This window comes from Entelurus aequoreus, linkage group LG15, assembly GCF_033978785.1.
Source record: "Entelurus aequoreus isolate RoL-2023_Sb linkage group LG15, RoL_Eaeq_v1.1, whole genome shotgun sequence".
Taxonomy (NCBI): Eukaryota; Metazoa; Chordata; class Actinopteri; order Syngnathiformes; family Syngnathidae; genus Entelurus; species Entelurus aequoreus.
The window spans coordinates 6,250,029-6,276,092 of record NC_084745.1 but is presented as its reverse complement, the minus strand read 5'-3'; the positions used below and the strand labels follow the sequence as shown (position 1 = coordinate 6,276,092).

The 26,064-nt window shown below is 40.9% G+C and overlaps 1 protein-coding gene and 1 long non-coding RNA gene across 2 annotated transcripts in view; both read right to left on the bottom strand.

The window, feature by feature from the left end:
* agtr1b (angiotensin II receptor, type 1b) overlaps nucleotides 1–26,064 on the bottom strand; it is a 91,465-nt gene that overhangs the window by 55,554 nt on the left and 9,847 nt on the right. The gene's annotated exons all lie outside the window — the stretch shown is intronic.
* On the bottom strand, nucleotides 1,796–19,879 carry LOC133630359 (uncharacterized). Its single transcript, XR_009821238.1, has 4 exons — nucleotides 19,792–19,879; nucleotides 19,436–19,517; nucleotides 18,202–18,283; nucleotides 1,796–2,106 (listed from the first exon to the last, which is right to left on the bottom strand). It is a non-coding gene; the product is annotated as an uncharacterized LOC133630359 (long non-coding RNA).

Genomic DNA, 26,064 nt, shown 5'->3' with positions numbered 1-26,064 from the left:
TATCACACGCAAGTAAACACGCTGCAGGACTTGTTGTATCGCACATGATATCACACGCAAGTAAACACGTTGCAGGACTGCTTGTATCGCACATGATATCACACGCAAGTAAACATGCTGCAGGACTTGTTGTATCGCACATGATATCACACGCAAGTAAACACGCTGCAGGACTGCTTGTATCGCACATGATATCACACGCAAGTAAACATGCTGCAGGACTTGTTGTATCGCACATGATATCACACGCAAGTAAACACGCTGCAGGACTGCTTGTATCGCACATGATATCACACGCAAGTAAACACGCTGCAGGACTTGTTGTATCGCACATGATATCACACGCAAGTAAACACGTTGCAGGACTGCTTGTATCGCACATGATATCACACGCAAGTAAAAACGCTGCAGGACTTGTTGTATCGCACATGATATCACACGCAAGTAAACACACTGCAGGACTTGTTGTATAGCACATGATATCACACGCAAGTAAACACGCTGCAGGACTTGTTGTATCGCACATGATATCACACGCAAGTAAACACGCTGCAGGACTTGTTGTATAGCACATGATATCACACGCAAGTAAACACGCTGCAGGACTTGTTGTATCGCACATGATATCACATGCAAGTAAACACGCCGCAGGACTTGTTGTATCGCACATGATATCACACGCAAGTAAACACGCTGCAGGACTGCTTGTATCGAACATGATATCACACACAAGTAAACACGCTGCAGGACTTGTTGTATCGCACATGATATCACACGCAAGTAAACACGCTGCAGGACTTGTTGTTTCGCACATGATATCACACGCAAGTAAACACGCTGCAGGACTTGTTGTATCGCACATGATATCACACGCAAGTAAACACGTTGCAGGACTGCTTGTATCGCACATGATATCACACGCAAGTAAACATGCTGCAGGACTTGTATCGCACATGATATCACACGCAAGTAAACACGCTGCAGGACTTGTTGTATCGCACATGATATCACACGCAAGTAAACACGCTGCAGGACTTGTTGTATCGCACATGATATCACACGCAAGTAAACACGCTGCAGGACTTGTTGTATCGCACATGATATCACACGCAAGTAAACACGTTGCAGGACTGCTTGTATCGCACATGATATCACACGAAAGTAAACATGCTGCAGGACTTGTTGTATCGCACATGATATCACACGCAAGTAAACACGCTGCAGGACTTGTTGTATCGCACATGATATCACACGCAAGTAAACACGCTGCAGGACTTGTTGTATCGCACATGATATCACACGCAAGTAAACACGCTGCAGGACTTGTTGTATAGCACATGATATCACACGCAAGTAAACACGCTGCAGGACTTGTTGTATAGCCCATAATATCACACGCAAGTAAACACGCTGCAGGACTGCTTGTATCGCACATGATATCACACGCAAGTAAACACGCCGCAGGACTTGTTGTATCGCACATGATATCACACGCAAGTAAACACGTTGCAGGAGTGCTTGTATCGCACATGATATCACACGCAAGTAAAAACGCTGCAGGACTTGTTGTATCGCACATGATATCACACGCAAGTAAACACGTTGCAGGAGTGCTTGTATCGCACATGATATCACACGCAAGTAAAAACGCTGCAGGACTGCTTGTATCCACAGTCCTAGCGTCCACTAGGGGCACACACAAAAATGTATTCACACCCGAATCACGGTTTTTATTCATCCTGATTCCAAATCACTTAATATTGAAAAATCTACTTACATTTATTTTATTTTTTATTATAATCCATTTTCTAAAACAGGTTTTTAGGCCATCTCCATGTACCCACGAGGAGATGTTGTAACCTGTAACCTGTTTTGAAAAAGCCTCATAATAATTACTGTGCCAAAAAAAGAATCGTGTTGAATCGATTCTGAATGGAATCATCGCCCCCAGGAATGGGAATGGAATCACTAGGTGGCCAAAGATTCAAAGCCCCGAGCGTCTGCCTTCATGTAAAGGCCACGCTCCGACAACGCAGAAAGGTGTGCAGGCGGGACTTGGACCTGCAGGAGCGTTTCCATGGCGACGAGCAGACACGTTAGGGAATGCTATTGTTACAGTAAAGATGAGAAGAAGTGCAGGAAAAGAAAAGGAAAGAGAGTCTGAATCATTTGTTGACCCGTGACCAGCATCTGGTCAATGTTCCAGAAAGTGTTGTGACCGCACACACGTCTGATACCTGATTTTGTATGCCTTATTAATACATTAGAACAGACAGTTCTGAACCCTGTTTACATAATACATAGACATAATACTGCATCATCACAGCACACATTTACTCACGCTATATTTCATCTCCTGGGGATTTGATCACTTCTTGGCCTTTTGAAACCACTTATGATACTTTAAGTTGGTACTTTCAGGCACTCCTGGTGGTACTTTCGGGCACTCCTTGTGGTACTTTCGGGCACTCCTGGTGGTACTTTCGGGCACTCCTTGTGGTACTTTCGGGCACTCCTTGTGGTACTTTCGGGCACTCCTTGTGGTACTTTCGGGCACTCCTTGAGGTACTTTCAGGCACTCCTTGAGGTACTTTCCGGCACTCCTGGTGGTACTTTCTGGCACTCCTGGTGGTACTTTCGGGCACTCCTGGTGGTACTTTCGGGCACTCCTGGTGATACTTTCGGGCACTCCTGTTGGTACTTTCTGGCACTCCTTGTGGTACTTTCGGGCACTCCTTTTGGTACTTTCTGGCACTCCTTGTGGTACTTTCGGGCACTCCTGTTGGTACTTTCTGGCACTCCTGTTGGTACTTTCTGGCACTCCTTGTGGTACTTTCGGGCACTCCTTGTGGTACTTTCTGGCACTCCTTGTGGTACTTTCGGGCACTCCTGTTGGTACTTTCTGGCACTCCTTGTGGTACTTTCGGGCACTCCTTGTGGTACTTTCGGGCACTCCTTGTGGTACTTTCGGGCACTCCTTGTGGTACTTTCGGGCACTCCTTGTAGTACTTTCGGGCACTCCTGGTGGTACTTTCAGCCACTCCTTGAGGTACTTTCCGGCACTCCTGGTGGTACTTTCGGGCACTCCTGGTGGTACTTTCGGGCACTCCTTGTGGTACTTTCCGGCACTCCTTGAGGTACTTTCCGGCACTCCTGGTGGTACTTTCAGGCACTCCTTGAGGTACTTTCCGGCACTCCTGGTGGTACTTTCCGGCACTCCTGGTGGTACTTTCCGGCACTCCTTGTGGTACTTTCGGGCACTCCTGGTGGTACTTTCGGGCACTCCTGGTGGTACTTTCGGGCACTCCTGGTGATACTTTCGGGCACTCCTGTTGGTACTTTCTGGCACTCCTTGTGGTACTATCGGGCACTCCTTTTGGTACTTTCTGGCACTCCTTGTGGTACTTTCGGGCACTCCTGTTGGTACTTTCTGGCACTCCTTGTGGTACTTTCGGGCACTCCTTGTGGTACTTTCTGGCACTCCTTGTGGTACTTTCGGGCACTCCTGTTGGTACTTTCTGGCACTCCTTGTGGTACTTTCGGGCACTCCTTGTGGTACTCGGGCACTCCTTGTGGTACTTTCGGGCACTCCTTGTGGTACTTTCGGGCACTCCTTGTGGTACTTTCGGGCACTCCTTGTGGTACTTTCGGGCACTCCTGGTGGTACTTTCGGGCACTCCTGGTGGTACTTTCGGGCACTCCTGGTGTTACTTTCGGGCACTCCTTGTGGTACTTTCCGGCACTCCTTGAGGTACTTTCCGGCACTACTGGTGGTACTTTCGGGCACTACTGGTGGTACTTTCCGGCACTCCTGGTGGTACTTTCGGGCACTCCTTGTGGTACTTTCGGGCACTCCTTGTGGTACTTTCGGGCACTCCTGGTGGTACTTTCGGGCACTCCTGGTGGTACTTTCGGGCACTCCTTGTGGTACTTTCGGGCACTCCTTGTGGTACTTTCGGGCACTCCTGTTGGTACTTTCTGGCACTCCTTGTGGTACTTTCGGGCACTCCTTGTGGTACTTTCGGGCACTCCTTGTGGTACTTTCTGGCACTCCTTGTGGTACTTTCGGGCACTCCTGTTGGTACTTTCTGGCACTCCTTGTGGTACTTTCGGGCACTCCTTGTGGTACTTTCGGGCACTCCTGGTGGTACTTTCGGGCACTCCTAGTGGTACTTTCGGGCACTCCTGGTGGTACTTTCCGGCACTCCTTGTGGTACTTTCCGGCACTCCTTGAGGTACTTTCGGGCACTACTGGTGGTACTTTCCGGCACTCCTGGTGGTACTTTCGGGCACTCCTTGTGGTACTTTCGGGCACTCCTTGTGGTACTTTCGGGCACTCCTGGTGGTACTTTCGGGCACTCCTGGTGGTACTTTCGGGCACTCCTGGTGGTACTTTCGGGCACTCCTGGTGGTACTTTCGGGCACTCCTGGTGGTACTTTCGGGCACTCCTATGGTACTTTCGGGCACTCCTTGTGGTACTTTCGGGCACTCCTTGTGGTACTTTCGGGCACTCCTTGTGGTACTTTCGGGCACTCCTTGTGGTACTTTCGGGCACTCCTTGTGGTACTTTCGGGCACTCCTTGTGGTACTTTCGGGCACTCCTTTTGGTACATTCGGGCACTCCTTGTGGTACTTTCAGGCACTCCTTGTGGTACTTTCGGGCACTCCTTGTGGTACTTTCGGGCACTCCTGGTGGTACTTTCGGGCACTACTGGTGGAACTTTTGGGCACTCCTTGTGGTACTTTCGGGCACTCCTTGTGGGCACTCGTGTTGGCACTTTCAGGCACTCCTGGTGGTACTATCGGGCACTCCTGGTGGTACTTTCGGGCACTGGTGGTACTTTTGGGCACTCCTTGTGGTACTTTCGGGCACTCCTGGTGGTACTTTCGGGCACTACTTGTGGTATTTTTGGGCACTACTTGTGGTACTTTTGGGCACTACTTGTGGTATTTTCCAGCACTCCTAGTGGTACTTTTGAGCATTCCTAGTGGTACTTTCAAGCATTACTACTAGTGGTACTTTCGAGCACTACTACTAGTGGTACTTTCAAGCATTACTACTAGTGGTACTTTCAAGCATTACTACTAGTGGTACTTTCGAGCACTACTACTAGTGGTACTTTCGAGCATTACTACTAGTGGTACTTTCGAGCATTACTACTAGTGGTACTTTCGAGCACTACTACTAGTGGTACTTTCAAGCACTACTACAAGTGGTACTTTCAAGCACTACTACAAGTGGTACTTTCAAGCACCACTACTAGTGTCCCCACATCTGCGGTCCCTTCCAAGGTTTCTCATTGTTCCCAGTGGGTTGGGGTTTTTCTTGCCCTGGTGTGGGATCTGAGCCGAGGATGTTGTTGTGGCTTGTGCAGCCCTTTGAGACATTTGTGATTAAGGGCTATATAAATAAACTTTGATTGATTGACTTTGAAGCACTACTACTTGTGGTACTTCCAAGCATGACTATGTGCTAACGTTAGCACGTGTAAAAAGTTGAGCGTTGAAAGAGTGGAATGATTCCGAGTGGTGTGTCAAGTGAGATGATAAACGTGTGACATATCATCGCCAGCACGGCGCGAGTCGCCCTCGTCCCGCAGGACAAGTTTGTTTACATGCGGAGGAGGGCCCCCGGGATGTTGACTTAGCTGGACCCCCACCAGCCCCCCTGCTGAGCCCGAGAGGAAGAGGCCACAAGATGCTGGGAGACTTCCTCGGGCTATAAACACACACTGGACTTCTTCTGGAACATCTACTGGACATCTTGATTCATACAACCATCTTTTCTCCTAACTAACTGCAAAATAGTCGTAGGTAAAAAAGACTGCTTGTATCGCACATGATATCACACACAGGTAAACATGCCGCAGGACTGCTTGTATCACACATGATATCACACACAGGTAAACATGCCGCAGGACTTCTTGTATCACACATGATATCACACACAGGTAAACACTCCGCAGGACTGCTTGTATCACACATGATATCACACACAAGTAAACAATCCGCAGGACTGCTTGTATCGCACATGATATCACACACAGGTAAACACGCCGCAGGACTGCTTGCATCACACATAATATCACACAGGTAAACATGCCGCAGGACTGCTCGTATCGCGCATATCACATCACACAGGTAAACATGCCGCAGGACTGCTCGTATCGCGCATATCACATCACACAGGTAAACACGCCGCAGGACTGCTTGTATCACACATGATATCACACAGGTAAACATGCCGCAGGACTGCTTGTATCGCATGTGACTATACACACTAGTAAACACACTGGAGGACTGCTTGTATCGCACATATCACACCCAAGTTAACGCCGCAGGAGGCTTGTATCGCACATGATATCACACACACAAGTAAACACTCTGCGGGACTGCTAGTATTGGACATGATATCCCACACAAGTAAACACGCTGCGTGACTGCTTGTATCGCACATGATATCACACACACAAGTAAACACACTGCGGGACTGCTAGTATCGCACATGATATCACACGCAGGTAAACACGCCACAGGACTGCTTGTATCACACATGATATCACACACGAGCAAAAACGCCGCAGGACTGCTTGTATCGCACGTGATATCACACACCGGTAAACATGTCGCAGGACTGCTTGTATCGCGCATTTCACCTCACACAGGTAAACATGCTGCAGGACTGCTTGTATCGCACGTGATATTACACACAGCTAAACACGCCACAGGACTGCTTGTATCGCACATATCACACCACACAGGTAAACATGCTGCAGGACTGTTTGTATCACACATGATATCGCACGCAAGTAAACACGCAGCAGGACTGTTTGCATCGCACATTATATCACACACAAGTAAACACGCTGCGGGACTGCTAGTATCGCAAATATCACACACAAGTAAACACGCTGCAGGACTGCTTGTATCGCAAATATCACACAAGTAAACACGCTACAGGGCTGCTTGTCTCGCAAATATCACACACAAGTAAACACGCTGCAAAACTGCTTGTATCGCACATGTCACACACAAATAAACACTGCAGGACTGCTTGTATCGCACATGATATCACACACTAGTAAACACGCTGCACTAGGCTTGTATCGCACATGATATCACACACAAATAAACACGCCACAGGACTGCTCGAATCGCACATCACACAAGTAAACACGCTGCAAGACTGCTTGTATCGCACATGGCATCGCACACAAGTAAACACGCTCCAGGGCTGCTTGTATCGCACATGAAATCCAACAAATAAACACGCTGCAGGACTGCTCGTATCGCACATGTCACACACAAGTAAACACGCTGCAGGACTGCTTGTTTCGCACATGATATCACACGCAAGTAAACAGGCTGCAGGACTGATTGTATCGCACATGATATCACACGCAAGTAAGCACGCTGCAGGACTGATTTTTTCGCACATGATATCACACGCAAGTAAACAGGCTGCAGGACTTCTTGTATCGCACATGATATCACACGCAAGTAAGCACGCTGCAGGACTGCTTGTATCGCAAATATCACACACAAGTACACAAATAAACACTGCAGGACTGCTTGTATCGCAAATGATATCACACACAAGTAAACACGCTGCAGGAGGCTCGTATCGCACATGATATCACACACAAATAAACACTGCAGGACTGCTTGCATCGCACATGATATCACACACAAGTAAACACGCTGCAGGAGGCTCGTATCGCACATGATATCACACACAAATAAACACTGCAGGACTGCTTGCATCGCACATGATATCACACACAAGTAAACACGCTGCAGGAGGCTCGTATCGCACATGATATCACACACAAATAAACACTGCAGGACTGCTTGTATCGCACATGATATCACACACAAGTAAACACGCTGCAGGAGGCTCGTATCGCACATGATATCACACACAAATAAACACTGCAGGACTGCTTGTATCGCACATGGTATCACACACAAGTAAACACGCTCCAGGGCTGCTTGTATCGCACATGAAATCCAACAAATAAACACGCTGCAGGACTGCTTGTTTCGCACATGATATCACACGCAAGTAAACAGGCTGCAGGACTGATTGTATCGCACATGATATCACACGTAAGTAAACACGCTGCAGGACTGCTTGTATCGCACATGATATCACAAATTTTCCATTATGTTTTTTGATCACGTCAGATTGATATCAATATGTGATCACTTGTTAATATTTAAAGACAAAAGCAGCCCTCATATCATCTTCATGTTCATCAGCATCAACATACATTTTATTTTGAAAGGTGGAGTGTTAGTTTTCTTGTGCCACAGGATGAGAGATGTCTTTCATGAAGGCGAGTCGTGTCTGAGACAAGCGGGCGGGTTACAGCTGAACATGTTTTATGTCAAATGTTCCCCTGCAGACAAGCTGGGACAGCAAACAAAGATCTTGTACAGTAATAAAGAATAATTCCTCTTTGTGGGCAACCTTGGGGAACAATGCGACTCTATAGGAGCCCCTTCCTGTCGGTGTATCTTTACTTTTCACATCCGCCAAGGCCGCAGCTTTCCATGACGTGAGGCGTTCAAGTCAGCCGGGCGTCAAAGGCCAAGCTGTCCATCAATCATCTGCCGAGTCACGCTCGGCCGGGCAGCGGCCAGTCACGCTGACTATGTTTTCAGAGCCTTGACGGCACCCGGGGGACGCCGTTTAGTGCGCCGCTGGGGCGGCGGAAGGAAGGGACTGGTAGGTGGGAACGTATCTGACACGCAGCCTTTATTATGAAGGCCACAAATATACATTGTCGGGAGATGCACCAATACGGTTTTTGCAGGGTCGTGACAAGAGAAAGTCAAAATGAAGAGATTGTGGATGAAAGAGGAGAAGTCACCTGGACCGTGTTTTGGATGTTTTCATAGGGACCGTAGTCAGACCAATGTGGTCTGTAAATGATGCAAGGCAAGACCGCTACTACCACACCACCTTAGCCGCACTCACCCTTAAGAGCACAGCTGTAACTCGACAGTAAGTGTGTTGACATCCACAGGAACCACATGGGTTAGCCTACTCTATACAGTATTTACAACCTTACTAGTGTTCACTTCTCAGCCAAAGATGGTTGATCCAGTTATAGACATTATCTACACTTTACTTTGTTTCAGTCACCATGTTATTTAGCCACGACAGTAATTGTGTTGACATCCACAGGAACCACATGGGTTAGCCTACTCTATACAGTATTTACAACCTTACTAGTGTTCACTTCTCAGCCACAGATGGTTCATCTAGTTATTGACATTATTTATTTACATTACTTTGTCCGTTTCAGTCACTATGTTATTTAGTCACGACAGTAATTATGTTGACATCCACAGGAACCACATGGGTTAGCCTATTCTATACAGTATTTACAACCTTACTAGTGTTCACTTCTCAGCCAAAGATGGTCCATCCAGTTATAGACATTATCTACACTTCACTTTGTTTCAGTCACTATGTTATTTAGTCACGACAGTAATTGTGTTGACATCCACAGGAACCACATGGGTTAGCCTACTCTATACAGTATTTACAACCTTACTAGTGTTCACTTCTCAGCCAAAGATGGTTGATCCAGTTATAGACATCTACACTTAACTTTGTTTCAGTCACTATGTTATTTAGCCACGACAGTAATTGTGTTGACATCCACAGGAACCACATGGGTTAGCCTACTCTATACAGTATTTACAACCTTACTAGTGTTCACTTCTCAGCCAAAGATGGTTCATCCAGTTATAGACATTATCTACACTTTACTTTGTTTCAGTCACCATGTTATTTAGCCACGACAGTAATTGTGTTGACATCCACAGGAACCACATGGGTTAGCCTACTCTATACAGTATTTACAACCTTACTAGTGTTCACTTCTCAGCCAAAGATGGTTCATCCAGTTATAGACATTATCTACACTTTACTTTGTTTCAGTCACCATGTTATTTAGCCACGACAGTAATTGTGTTGACATCCACAGGAACCACATGGGTTAGCCTACTCTATACAGTATTTACAACCTTACTAGTGTTCACTTCTCAGCCACAGATGGTTCATCTAGTTATTGACATTATTTATTTACATTACTTTGTCCGTTTCAGTCACTATGTTATTTAGTCACGACAGTAATTATGTTGACATCCACAGGAACCACATGGGTTAGCCTATTCTATACAGTATTTACAACCTTACTAGTGTTCACTTCTCAGCCAAAGATGGTCCATCCAGTTATAGACATTATCTACACTTCACTTTGTTTCAGTCACTATGTTATTTAGTCACGACAGTAATTGTGTTGACATCCACAGGAACCACATGGGTTAGCCTACTCTATACAGTATTTACAACCTTACTAGTGTTCACTTCTCAGCCAAAGATGGTTGATCCAGTTATAGACATTATCTACACTTTACTTTGTTTCAGTCACTATGTTATTTAGTCACGACAGTAATTGTGTTGACATCCACAGGAACCACATGGGTTAGCTTACTCTATACAGTATTTACAACCTTACTAGTGTTCACTTCTCAGCCAAAGATGGTTCATCCAGTTATAGACATTATCTACACTTTACTTTGTTTCAGTCACTAAGTTATTTAGTCACGACAGTAATTGTGTTGACATCCACAGGAACCACATGGGTTAGCCTACTCTATACAGTATTTACAACCTTACTAGTGTTCACTTCTCAGCCAAAGATGGTTGATCCAGTTATAGACATTATCTACACTTTACTTTGTTTCAGTCACTATGTTATTTAGTCATGACAGTAATTGTGTTGACATCCACAGGAACCACATGGGTTAGCCTACTCTATACAGTATTTACAACCTTACTAGTGTTCACTTCTCAGCCAAAGATGGTTGATCCAGTTATAGACATTATCTACACTTTACTTTGTTTCAGTCACTATGTTATTTAGTCACGACAGTAATTGTGTTGACATCCACAGGAACCACATGGGTTAGCTTACTCTATACAGTATTTACAACCTTACTAGTGTTCACTTCTCAGCCAAAGATGGTTGATCCAGTTATAGACATCTACACTTAACTTTGTTTCAGTCACTATGTTATTCAGTCACGACAGTAATTGTGTTGACATCCACAGGAACCACATGGGTTAGCCTACTCTATACAGTATTTACAACCTTACTAGTGTTCACTTCTCAGCCAAAGATGGTTCATCCATTTCTAGACATTATCTACACTTTACTTTGTTTCAGTCACTATGTTATTCAATCACGACAGTAATTGTGTTGACATCCACAGGAACCACATGGGTTAGCCTACTCTATACAGTATTTACAACCTTACTAGTGTTCACTTCTCAGCCAAAGATGGTTCATCCAATTATAGACATTATCTACACTTTACTTTGTTTCAGTCACTGTTAATTAGTCACGACAGTAATTGTGTTGACATCCACAGGAACCACATGGGTTAGCTTACTCTATACAGTATTTACAACCTTACTAGTGTTCACTTCTCAGCCACAGATGGTTCATCTAATTATTTACATTATTCACACATTACTTTGGCATTTTTGCTTGTAGCTGAGATAGGCTCCAGCGCCCCCCGCTACCCCGAAGGGAATAAGCGGTAGAAAATGGATGGATGGAGGCTCTGACATGAGCCTTCCTGGCAAATTTCTGAGCAGCTTGTATTTTCCTTTTAGTTTCTGCTTTAGTGGATTCTGCCTTGGACTTTATAGCCAATTTCTGTCTCTTCGACTCCCTCTCCATTTCCAACTGCTCCAAATGCAAACATTATAAAGAGTACAACAATGTTTATTCTATTAGCCAACTTCCTTTATCTGAATAGCCATTTGTGATTTACAGCATGAAACAACAAATATCTTGAAGTCATGTTGTTTATGTTTCAACATGATTCAACTATCCATCCATCCATCCATTTTCTTCCGCTTATCCGAGGTCGGGTCGCAGGGGCAGCAGCCTAAGCAGAGAAGCCCAGACTTCCCTCTCCCCAGCCACTTCGTCCAGCTCCTCCCGGGGGATCCCGAGGCGTTCCCAGGCCAGCCGGGAGACATAGTCTTCCCAACGTGTCCTGGGTCTTCCCCTTGGCCTCCTGCCGGTCGGACGTGCCCCAAACACCTCCCTCTCTCTCATCGTCATTTGGGATGTCTGTTGTGATTCCGCTTCCAGGTTCCATATACACGCCCTATCTTGCCTCTGATTGGCCTGTCCCTACTGTTTTGCCCTAATCTCAACCAATCGTGACTCATCATAGTGAACAACCAACCAATCATCGATGTTCTTGTACGTAAGCCTACCAATCATCGTTGATGTTTCCTGTACAGTTTGTCCCCTGCCTGTGGAGTTGCTTCGCTAAGTGGCTTCCATTTTTAAGTTGATCATTTTGAATGGAAAACCGTCATTTTTACCCACTGGATTATCAAAAACCGTACTCATGACGGGAAAAATCCTACTTGTTGGCAGGTATGGCAAAGAGATGGATCCAGATTTTAGCACACATTGTCGGTCGGAAAAAACTAAGAAAAAAATGATTTTTTTTTATAGTTTTACAGAGATAAAAAAGACGGATTTCCGACTATAGCCTGTTATTAGTGATTCCCAGAGCCCAAAAATAGTCTGTTGGCTTTAGAGCGTTTCCAGTACTCTGGAATGTTCTATTAAGAGTTAGAGATGCTACCTCAGTAGAAGCATCTTAAAACTCATTTATACACCATAGACTTTAAATAGGCCCCTTTTTTAGACCAGTTGATCTGCCGACTCTCTTTTCTGCTTCCCTTCCAAGGTTTCCTCCCGTTCCCATTGATTTGAGTTTTTTCTTGCCCTGATGTGGGATCTGAGCTGAGGATGTTGTTGTGGCTTGTGCAGCTCTTTGAGACATTTGTGATTAAGGGTTATGTAAGTCAACTTTGATGGATTAAAAGATATTTAAATTTTCCGTAAAGATGTTTTGAAAAGTCTGCCAAGAGTGAATACATCTACATCTGAGAGCTAAATAGTGCATAACAGGAATATAACCAAATAACTTTATTTACATGTCTTTAATCAGATATTAATTATGGACGTTGGACTAGTACAGACTTGGAAAGTTATTGCACTTTGTTGGATGAGTAGGAATGCTTTTATTTTGGTAATTTCCTCAGACTGGAACAAATAACTGTAAAATCTACATCAAGCTGAATGGAAGTCCAGAAGCAAGAGTAATTGTTGTCCATGACATCAAGGACCTGGACAATTTTTAAAGTTTACACAGCTACCACAACAACGATGATAATGGACTCTGACAGAAAACAAGCACCTAAATTCAGCATCGCCACTACTATGTTCAAGGGACGACTAAACAAGAGGACCTAGATTCAGGATTGCATCCACCTACACTTATAGAGATTATTGAAACAACATCAAAGTTTGTTGAACAAGAAAGTATGGAACTAAAAAATTTCTGCAACAAAGATCACAAAAACCAGGATTTGGAAAATGATATAGATCCAGATACAAATTGTTTCACCCACATCAGTAATAGTTGTTTTTATTATACAGATGATCAATATAATAGCAACATTGAATGTGATAACAAATACTCAATTATTCATTTTAATAGTAGAAGCTTGTATGCAAATTACAACAACATTAAGAACTTTTTGGAACACATCAACGAACCCTTCAAAGTGATTGCTGTCACAGAAACATGGATTGATGATAAAAAAGGAATAGATTTTGATCTGGAGGGATATGAACTAAACTACATCAACAGAACCAACAAAAATGGAGGAGGAGTAGCTGTGTACGTGATGAAGAACCTGAACTACAAAGTGGTAAAAAACATGTAATTTGCCATAGATAATATCTTAGAATGTATAACCATTGAAATATGTCAGGAAAAAAGCAAAAACATATTCATCAGTTGTATATATATATCACCTAAGTCAAGTATAGAAACATTTGAAGAATGGATCAAGGCAACTTACATGGACAATGGTCAAAGAATAATGTTCTTATGTGGTGACTTTAATATTGACTTATTGAACCCCAACAAGCAAAAGTCTATTGATGACTTAATTGATACAATGTACAGCATCAGTCTATATCCTAAAATCACAAAGCCAAGCAGAATCACAGGACAATGTGCCACGCTTATTGATAATATTTTTACCAATGATTTTGATAACACTACAAGTGGTCTACTTATAAGCGACGTTAGTGATCATCTGCCAGTTTTTACAATATATGATGGAAACTACAAGAAGAACATGGAAGACAAAAGGACATTTCGAAGACTATGCACAGAGAAGAGGATGACTGCCTTCAAAATTGAGCTACAAAAGCAAGATTGGGACAATGTGTATAATGAAAAAGAGGTTGATGAAGCATATGAACATTTCTTAAACAAGTTCATAATACTTTATGACAAACATTGTCCATGGATACAACTCAGTAACAAGCAGAGAAAGAATAATCAACCATGGATGACAAAAGGATTAAAAAATGCTTGTAAGAAGAATACACTATATAGAAAATTTATAGCACAAAGAACTATAGAGGCAGAAATTAAGTACAAAAAGTATAAAAACAAGTTAACAGACATACTACGATCATGTAGAAAAGAATATTACAGTGAATTATTGGACAGGAACAAAAATAATATGAGAGCAACATGGGACATCCTCAATAGCATTATTAAAAATGGAACTAAGAGGGACTACCCTCAATACGTCTTAGATGAAAATAAAAAAAATGACAATATAAAGGAAGTAGTTGAAAGCTTCAATAATTATTTTGTAAATATTGGACCAAAATTGGAAGAAAGGATTCCAGACCCAGTTCCAATTGAGGACTATAATGATACCATAGAGCGAAATCCCAACTCCATGTTCCTCAGTAATGTGACACAGGAGGAAATAGTTACAATCGTGAAAACATGTAAATCTAAGACTTCAACTGATTGTAACGGAATTGATATGGAAACGATAAAAAAGGTTATTGAAGAGATCTCAGGACCATTAATGTATATTGGTAACCTATCATTTCAAACAGGTACATTTCCAAACAAAATGAAAATAGCTAAAGTTGCACCAATTTATAAGACTGGAGACAAACATCAATTTACAAATTATAGACCTGTTTCTCTACTTCCACAATTTTCTAAAATCATTGAAAAACTGTTCAATAACAGATTAGAAAGTTTCATAAATAAAAATAGAATACTCGAAGAGAACTAATATGGATACAGAGCTAATGTTTCAACTTCAATGGCTTTAATTGAAATTACAGAAGAAATTACCAATGCAATAGATAGTAAAAAATGTGCGGCAGCGGTTTTTATGGATCTAACTAAAGCATTTGACACAATTAATCACAATATTTTAATCAAAAAACTAGAACGATATGGCATCAGAGGGTTAGTCTTAAACTGGATAAGAAGTTATCTAACGAACAGGAAACAATACGTGAAGCTAGGCGAACACACGTCTACAACGCTAAATATATCCTGTGGTGTACCTCAGGGATCAATACTAGGACCTAAATTATTCAATCTCTATATAAATGACATTTGTAAAGTTACAAAAGATTTAAAGTTAGTATTATTTGCGGATGATACAACAGCGTTTTGTTCATGAGAGAACACACAGGAGATAATACAAATAATAACAGAAGAAATTAACAAATTAAAAAGATGGTTTGACAAAAACAGACTATCGTTGAATCTTAGTAAAACTAAAATAATGCTATTTGGTAACAGTAGAAGAGAAAGTCAAACACAAATACAAATAGACGGAATAGAAATTGAAAGAGTAAACGAAACCAAATTTCTAGGTATAATGATTGATGATAAATTGAACTGGAAATCTCACGTAAAAAATATACAACATAAAGTTGCAAGAAACACGTCAATAATGAATAAAGCAAAACATGTTCTAGACCAAAAATCCCTTCATATTCTCTACTGCTCACTAGTGTTGCCATATCTGAGCTACTGTGTAGAAATATGGGGAAATAATTACAAAAGTACACTTCATTCATTAACGGTGTTACAAAAAAGATCAGTTAGAATAATACATAATGTTGGATATAGAGAACATACAAACCCTTTATTTATTGAATCAAAAATACTGAAATTCCACGACATAGTGAATTTGCAAACAGCTAAAATTATGCACAAAGCAAACTATAACCTGCTACCCAAGAATATACAACAATTCTTCTCAAAAAAAGAGGAGCAATATAATCTTAGAAAAAAACGTAATTTAAAACATTTGTTTGCACGTACAACACTTAAGACCTTCAGTATATCAGTATGTGGAATTAAATTATGGAATGGATTAAGCAAAGCAATCAAACAATGTACTTATATGATCCACTTCAAGAAACTCTTCAAACTTAAAGTGTTTACAAAGTACAAAGAAGAAGAACCATGACAAACATTCTCAATTTATTTCATCCATCCATTCATAAAGTAATCTTACTTATCTCATCATATGAAATATGACTTACTTTACCAATTATTATTATTAAATTCTTACTATTATTTATTTTAGTTATTTTTATTGTGATTACTTATGGAGTTTATTGTGAAAAAATTGTGAACAGGAAGTGAACAAAAAGTTTTGCAACTGTTATGTAAAGAAAAGGGGTAGGATTAAATAAGCTCTGCTTCTTCCTACTCCTTTTCGAACATGTTGAAAAGAAACTGGAAATTGTGATGTATCATGTTGTATGCTTGCATGTTCGAAATAAACTCAAACTCAAACTCAATAATGTCATCAAAGAAAATGACTTCAATAAACTTGACATGATCTTGTTGACATAATACGGGAACACTAAAAAAAATAAAGTATATTTAAAATCTGTCTTTGTGGCATTGAACACTTTGCTACGTAGCTTCCATTTTTTTAAATTAATCATATTAATGGAAAACCGTAATTTTTACCACTGGATTATCAAAAACCGTACTCATGACGGTAAAGCCGTAGTTGTTGGCAGGTATGGCAAAGAGATTTTAACACACATTGTTGGTCGGAAAAAAAAAAAAAAAAAAGGAAAATATATATTATATATTTTTACAGAGATAAAAAAAGACGGATTTCACATGCCTGTTATTAGTGATTCCCAGAGCCCAAAAAAAGTCTGCAGGCTTTAGAGCGCTTTCTAATCGGGCTCCAGTACTCTGGAATGTCCTACCAGTAACAGTTAGAGATGCTAGTAGAAGCATTTAAGTCCCATCTTAAAACTCATTTATACACCGTAGACTTTCAATACTTTTTAGACCAGTTGATCTGCCGTCTCTTTTTTCTGCTCTTCCCCCCTTTTCTGCGTGGAAAGGTTATCAGGTGGCCACAGATTACTTTCCAAGAAGGATGCGCTAGCTGTTCAAAGTTGGAACCCAGGATGGAGCACTCCTTATGCATCAGCCGGTGACGTGTCTACATGGAAGAAGATCCCCTGCTGGCCCCACCATGGACTGGACTCTCACATTATTAACTAGATCCACTCGGCAACCATTGCACCGGTCACCCAAGGGGTTGGGGGGTCCCCACATCTGCAGTCCCTTCCTAAGTTTCTCGTTGTTCCCATTAGGTTGAGTTTTTTTCTTTCCCTGATGTGGGATCGGAGCTGAGGATGTCGTTGTGGCTTGCGCAGCCCTTTGAGACATTTGTGAATAAGGGTTTTACACATCAACTTGGATTGATTGAAAGATATTTAAATTCTCCGTAAAGATGTTTTGAAAAGTCTGCCAAGAGTGACTAAATCTACGTCCGAGTGCTAAATTGTTCATAAAACCAAAGAACTTTATTTACACGTCTTTAATCGGATATTAATTATGGACGTTAGACTAGTCCAAGCTTGGACAGTTATTGCACTTTGTTGGACAAGGAGGAATGCTTTTATTTTGGTAATTTCCTCAGACTGGAACAAATAATGTCATCAAAGAAAACGACTTCAATAAACTTTACATGCTCTTGTTGACATACTATATACAATAAAGTATACCTAAATAGCTGTCTTTGTGGCATTGAACACTTTGGGTACTTTTATATGGCGTATAGAAGACAATAATAAAGATATGTTGTCAATATGAGATAATATATAACAGGATTTCCCGCAGCGCTTTGTTGTTAAGGCGGCCGCCTTAACAAAAGCCAACTTGAAGCTACAAAGCCAAGCAGAGTATAAAAACAAAAGTCTTACCTTTAAGTTGATAACTTTCACAGATGTTGCCGAGCACAGGAAGTTCAATCAGTACCACTTCCGGTATGTAGGCGGAGCTTCCCTTGGGAGCGCACAACAAACATTTAACTCCATGTACACAACAAACTTAACTCCATGTAGAAAACAAACTTAACTCCATGTACACAACAAACATTTAACTCCATTTACACAACAAACATTTAACTCCATGTACACAACAAACATTTAACTCCATGTACACAAGAAACTTAATTTCATGTACACAACAAACTTAATTCCATGTACACAACAAACATTTAACTCCATGTACACAACAAACATGTAACTCCATGTACACAACATTTAACTCCATGTACACAACAAACATTTAACTCCATGTACACAACAAACATTTAACTCCACATACACAACAAACACTTAACTCCATGTACACAACAAACATTTAACTCCATGTACACAACAAACATTTAACTCCATTTACACAACAGACATTTAACTCCAAGTACACAACAAACATTTAACTCCATGTACACAACAAACATTTAACTCCATGTACACAACAAACTTAATTTCATGTACACAACAAACTTAACTCCATGTACACAACAAACATTTAACTCCATGTACACAAACATTTAACTTCATGTACACAACAAACATTTAACTCCATGTACACAACAAACATTTAACTCCATGTACACAACAAACATTTAACTCCATGTACACAACAAACTTAATTTCATGTACACAACAAACTTAACTCCATGTACACAACAAACATTTAACTCCATGTACACAAACATTTAACTTCATGTACACAACAAACATTTAACTCCAAGTACACAACAAACATTTAACTCCATGTACACAACAAACATTTAACTCCATGTACACAACAAACATTTAACTCCATATACACAACAAACATTTAACTCCATGTACACAACAAACATTAAAGTCCATGTACACAACAAACATTTAACTCCATGTACACAACAAACATTTACCTCCATGTACACAACAAACATTTAACTCCATGTACACAACAAACATTTACCTCCATGTACACAACAAACATTTAACTCCATGTACACGACAAACAATTAAGTCCATGTACACAACAAACATTTAACTCCATGTACACAACAAACATTTAACTCCATGTACACAACAAGTTAACAAAAGCCAACTTAAAGCTACAAAGCCAAGCAGAGTATAAAAACAAAAGTCTTACCTTTAAGTTGATAACTTTCACAGATGTTGCCGAGCACAGGAAGTTCAATCAGTACCACTTCCGGTATGTAGGCGGAGCTTCCCTTGGGAGCGCACAACAAACATTTAACTCCATGTACACAACAAACTTAATTTCATGTACACAACAAACTTAACTCCATGTACACAACAAACATTAAACTACATGTACACAACAAACATTTAACTCCATGTACACAACAAACATTTAACTCCATGTACACAACAAACATTTAACTCCATGTACACAACAAACATTTAACTCCATGTACACAACAAGTTAACAAAAGCCAACTTAAAGCTACAAAGCCAAGCAGAGTATAAAAACAAAAGTCTTACCTTTAAGTTGATAACTTTCACAGATGTTGCCGAGCACAGGAAGTTCAATCAGTACCACTTCCGGTAGGTAGGCGGAGCTTCCCTTGGGAGCGCGCCGGGTGCGCGCAGCAGCCAACGTGAGACCGCAGTGGACATGCGCAGAAAAGAGGTGCGTGTGCTCGGTGGCACACAGCAGATGGTCCATAATCGACAACATGTGTATTTATTCATGTGAATATTATTTTATTTATTATATGCTTCTTTTTTTTTCTTCCTCTTACAACGTGAAGTAGGTGAAAGTTGAACATGTCAAACGGGACGTAAAAAAAAAAAAAAAAAATGAAAACACATTTTTCTCCCCTCTCCTATTAATCATAAGTTGACCGCGGTTACGTTGAAATTCAAAGTATTTAAATAAGTTCCACCTGTAGCGGTATCAAACTTCTAATAATGATGATGTATGACTTAAAGGTATCATACTTCTAACAATAATAACAATAATGATGATGTACAGTGGTGGTCATAAGTGTACATACACTTGTAAAGAACATAATGTCATGGCTGTCTTGAGTTTCCAATCATTTCTACGACTCTTATTTTTTTGTGATAGCACATACTTGTTGGTCACAAAAAAACATTCATGAAGTTTGCTTCTTTTATAAATTTATTATGGGTCTACTGAAAATATGCTGAGTCAAAAGTATACTGTCAACGACTCTGGCTGTCGTCCGGGTTCGCAGGACCACCAAGGAAGGACATTCTGATGAGCAGGTTTGACTTTATTTTTTCAATAAAACCTCAAGTCTCAGGTAGGATCGCTTTCCAGCTCCTTCCTCTTCCACTGCTCGTTCTCCCGCTCGCTTTTCATGCGTTTCGCTCTCGGTCGCTCCCTCTCGCGCTCAGCATCGGCTTCTCGCTCCGCTGCGTGCGTTGCCGCTTGCTCTTTATGCCCCACTGGCTCTCCACTTCCTTCTGCCTCGTCGTTCTCGGATGCCGTCCTTTTAAACACTGAGAGGGGATTCATCGGCCTCCTCGCCGCCATCTTGGAGCGGGCTCCGGTGTGCCCCGCCTCGTTGCCGGACTGCCGGCCACGCCTCCCCACATATACATACAGCAATGTTAATATTTGCTTACATGTCCCTTGGCACGTTTCACTGCAATAAGACGCTTTTGGTAGCCATCCACAAGCTTCTGCTCGAATTGTTGACCACTCCTCTTGACAAAATCGGCGCGGTTCAGCTAAATGTGTCGGTTTTCTGACATGGACTTGTTTCTTCAGCATTGTCCACACATTTAAGTCAGGACTTTGGGAAAGGCCGTTATAAAACCTTAATTCTAGCCTGGTTTAGCCATTCCTTTACCACTTTTGACGTGTGTTTGGGGTAGGGATGATGTTCGATAAGAAATGATCGAGTCCGAGCCCTTTATCGAATCCTCTTATCGAACCGATTCCTTATCGATTCTCTTATCGAATCCAGATAATTTGTTGTACATGAAAAAAAAAAACACAATATTTGGTTTAACAAAAGCTCACTTTTATTTTATAAGAAAAAATAAAATAAATAAATATTGACTGTTGTTACCCCCCTAAAAAAATTAAATAAAATAAATCAATATTGACTGTTGTTACCCAAAGTATATTAAGTGGGATTTTTCAGAAAAACAAATATATACAGTAACACTGAGATCACTATAGGTGTATAAATAATAAAATAGTGTTAAATAAAATCAGTTCATTGGGCACAAACTGAAAATAATACAGCTCTCCAAAAAGTGCACTTCTGCTGCTATTGGAACATACTAACTACACACACTATGACACAAAGAACGCCACAGTCATCAATCGACAATTCTGCAGTCCTGGTTGACATAAGAGGTAACCTTATTTTTAGCCTAAAGGCTACAAGTGAGCAGATTTGGAAATGAACCGGCAACAGTTAACGTTAGTTACTCACCGGCACTATCACTGGAACTGGGGCTGCAGGTTGAAGCAGAGGAAGAGGGGCGTGCTTCATCATCTCTGCCGCTGCTTCTCCGCGTGTCGAAAGACACCACACGGTTCTCAAACGTTCAGGTTATGTGCGGCCCGAACATGTTTCAACATGTTTGTTGTACTGCTCCCCTCACATGAGAGCGAAGCCTGGCATTAATTGCATATTGCCCTTTCCTCGTCATATTTTTTTGTAAAATGAAGCCATGCCTTGAGGCGTTTTTTTCCGGTCCGTTATTTTTGCTGCTTTCTGTATCTGCCGCCTAATGACTGAGCTACGTCATTTCCTGTGATGTTCCACAGGGCATTTCCTGTGGGACTAGATTCGTTCCCAGGGATTCGAATAAAGAACCAACTCTTTTTCTTTACTATAGTGGCCTCGATAACGGGAACCGGTTCTCAAAAAGGGATTCGAGTCCATGGAATCGGTTCTTTTCTTATCGAACAACCGGGAGAACTGGTTTCGAACATCATCCCTAGTTTGGGGTCATTGTCCTGTTGGAACACCCAACTGCACCCAAGACCAAAGCTAATAATTTTAGCTTGTCCTGAAGAATTTGGAGGTAATCCTGACATCTGACATCACATCAGGCCCGGCCCTAACCAATCTGGCGCCCTAGGCAAGATTTTAGGTGGGGCCCCCCCACATCGGCAGTGAAGTGTATATACTCACAAGAAACCGAATAGCTTTGTCTTTGACCTTTTTTTTTTTACTTAAAGAAAGCAAATTAAAAATCAGAATAGTTAACAAGATACAAAAAAATATGGATAAATAAATGTATACAAAAAATAAAAAATGAATATATGAAATACAATATTTTTTACATACATAAACACAAAATAAAACGTGTCAACAAGTTGCATAAAATAAATTAAAAATACAATATAAATAAGGCACTGCACAAAACAAGATATCAAACCAGTATGACTTTAACAACTATATTACAAAAAAAGGGGATCCTACAGAGTTCTCTATTTGTGCTTTTTAATATTGCATTAACTAGAATGACTTACAAATTACTGCACACCAGGGAGTACTGTAATTACCTAACGTTACATTATTATTTTCCATAACAATTTAGCTCCCTCCACAATATTAACCCGACGTTAAAACAGAACTAGCTATTTATTGATTAGCAATTGCCGAATCATGTAACATTAGCTTAATGCTAAAAAGACAGGTGAGGTTACTATCACATTCTGTAACAGACAAATCATTTCATGTAGGCTAACGTTACCTACCTGCTACCTCTGTCTTTTTCTCGTTTCTCCTCTTCTTTTCTCCCCTGGGCACCTGACAGTTTTTGGCCGTTTTGACATCTTGTGTTGATTTTTTTTATGTGGTGACGTCCAAAAAGAGTCATGATACGGGAAGGGAGGGGGCGCACCGAGGGGGGGCGTAATGTTGTAACAAATACTATTTCTATTAAATAGGCTTTACTTTGCATTTTAATTAACGTGGGATTATTTTTTGTATTTAGAAATAATAGTACCAATTTTTTTTTCTTTTTTCCTCCAACATTTGTGGCACTGGCGTGGCGCCCCCTGATGGACGGCGCCCTTAGCATTTGCCTATACGGCCTATGCCACGGGCCGGCCCTGCATCACATGGACAAAGATAAGACCTTCTGGAGGAAAGTTCTGTGGTCAGATGAAACAAAAATGGAGCCGTTTGGCCACAATACCCAGCAATATGTTTGGAGGAGAAAAGGTGAGGCCTTTAATCCCAGGAACACCATACCTACCGTCAAGCATGGTGGTGGTAGTGTTATGCTCTGGGCCTGTTTTGCTGCCAATGGAACTGCTGCTAGACCCATAATAAATTCATAAAAGAAGCAAACTTCATGAAAGTTTTTTGTGACCAACAAGTATGTGCTCCAATCACTCTATCACAAAAAAATAAAAGTTGTAGAAATGATTGTAGACTCAAGACAGCCATGACATGATGTACTTTACAAGTGTATGTACACTTATGACCACCACTGTATGACTTACAGGTATCCTATTTCTAATAACAATAACAATAATGATGATGTATGACTTACAGGAAGCAAAACATGGAGCTCCACTATCAAATATGGATGTTCTGAGCCAGAAGTACAACATTGCTGAGGACAACGTCAAGTCGATGTAAATGATGATGATATAAAAATGTCAAATATCTCCTTGCAGACATGAATTACACAACTGACATGTTTGCACATTCTCAGTATTTGTTGTGATATTCCTCCTGGTGTGTGAAAACAACTCCATCAGCTGGGTGTTGTTTCTCTCCTCGTCCGTGATCGCTGACACGCACGCACACACACACACACACACACACACACACACGCACGCACACACACACACACACACACACACACACATGCACACACACACACTTCACACACACACACACACACACGCACGCACACACACACACACACACACACACACACATGCACACACACACTTCACACACACACACACACACACACACACACACACACACACACACACACACACACACACACACACACACTTCACACAGGATTGTGTTTCTCCAGCAGGTGGCTGACAAAAGGATGTTTGACTTTAAAAAAAAAAAAAAAAAAAAAAAAAGATAAGTGCTTCTCTGCCAGTAATCATGTATTAATCTGCAGGAGGAGAAGAAGGAGGGAGAAGGAAGAAGAAGAAGAAAAAGAGGAGAAAGAAGAAGAACAGGAAGAAGACAAAGAAGAAGAAGGAAAAATACAGAGAAGAAGAAGACAAAAAAGAAAAAGACGAAGAAAAGGAAGAGGAAGAAGAAGATGAAGAAGAAGAAGAATACAAAGAAAACAAAGAAGAAGAAAAAAAACAGAAAAAGAAGACAAAAAAGAAGAAGACAGAAAAAGAAGAAGATGAAGAAGAATACAAAGAAGACAACAAAGAAGAGGAAGAACAAGAAGAAGAGAAAGACAAAGAACAGGAAGAAGACAAAGAAGAAGAGGAAGAAGGAGACAAAGTCGAAGAAGACGACAAAGAAGAAGAAGACAAAAAAGAAGAAGACTCAGAAGATGAAGGAGAAGAAGATGAAGAAGGCGAAGTTGAAGAAGAAGAAGACAAAAAAGAAGAAGACAAAAATGAAGAAGACGAAGAAGAAGACAAAAAAAAGAGACGAAAAAGACAAAGACAAAGAAGAGGACAGAAAAGAAGAAGACACAAAAGATGAAGGAGAAGAAGATGAAGAAGACAAAGTTGAAGAAAGACAAAAAAGAAGAAGACAAAAATGAAGAAGACGAAGAAGACAAAAAAGAAGAAGACACAGAAGATGAAGGAGAAGAAGATGAAGAAGACGAAGTTGAAGAAGAAGAAGACAAAAAAGAAGAAGACAAAAATGAAAAAGACGAAGAAGAAGACAAAAAAAAGAAGACGCAGAAGATGAAGGAGAAGAGGATGAAGAAGATAAAGTTGAAGAAGAAGAAAAAAAGAAGAAGACAAAAATGAAGAAGACGAAGAAGAAGATAAAAAAGGAGAAGACGCAGAAGATGAAGGAGAAGGAGATGAAGGGGACAAAGTTGAAGAAGAAGAAGACAAAAAATAGGAAGACAAAAATGAAGAAGATGAAGAAGAAGACAAAAAAGAAGAAGACACAGAAGATGAAGTAGAAGAAGATGAAGAAGACAAAGTTGAAGAAGAAGAAGACAAAAAAAGAAGAAGACAAAAATTAAGAAGACGAAGAAGGAGACAAAAAAAGAGACGAAAAAGACAAAGACAAAGAAGAGGACAGAGAAGAAGAAGACACAGAAGATGAAGGAGAAGAAGATGAAGAAGACGAAGTTGAAGAAAGACAAAAAAGAAGAAGACAAAAAAGAAGAAGACTCAGAAGATGAAGGAGAAGAAGATGAAGAAGACGAAGTTGAAGAAGAAGAAGACAAAAAAGAAGAAGACAAAAATGAAGAAGACGAAGAAGAAGACAAAAAAAGAGGCGAAAAAGACAAAGACAAAGAAGAGGACAGAGAAGGAGAAGACACAGAAGATGAAGGAGAAGAAGATGAAGAAGACGAAGTTGAAGAAAGACAAAAACGAAGAAGACAAAAATGAGGAAGATGAAGAAGAAGACAAAAAAGAAGTAGACGCAGAAGATGAAGGAGAAGAAGATGAAGGAGACAAAGTTGAAGAAGAAAAAGACAAAAAAGAAGAAGAGAAAAATGAAGAAGACGAAGAAGAAAAAAGAAGAAGACACAGAAGATGAAGGAGAAGAAGATGAAGAAGATGAAGTTGAAGAAGAAGAAGACAAAAAAGAAGAAGACAAAAATGAAGAAGACGAAGAAAAAGATTAAAAA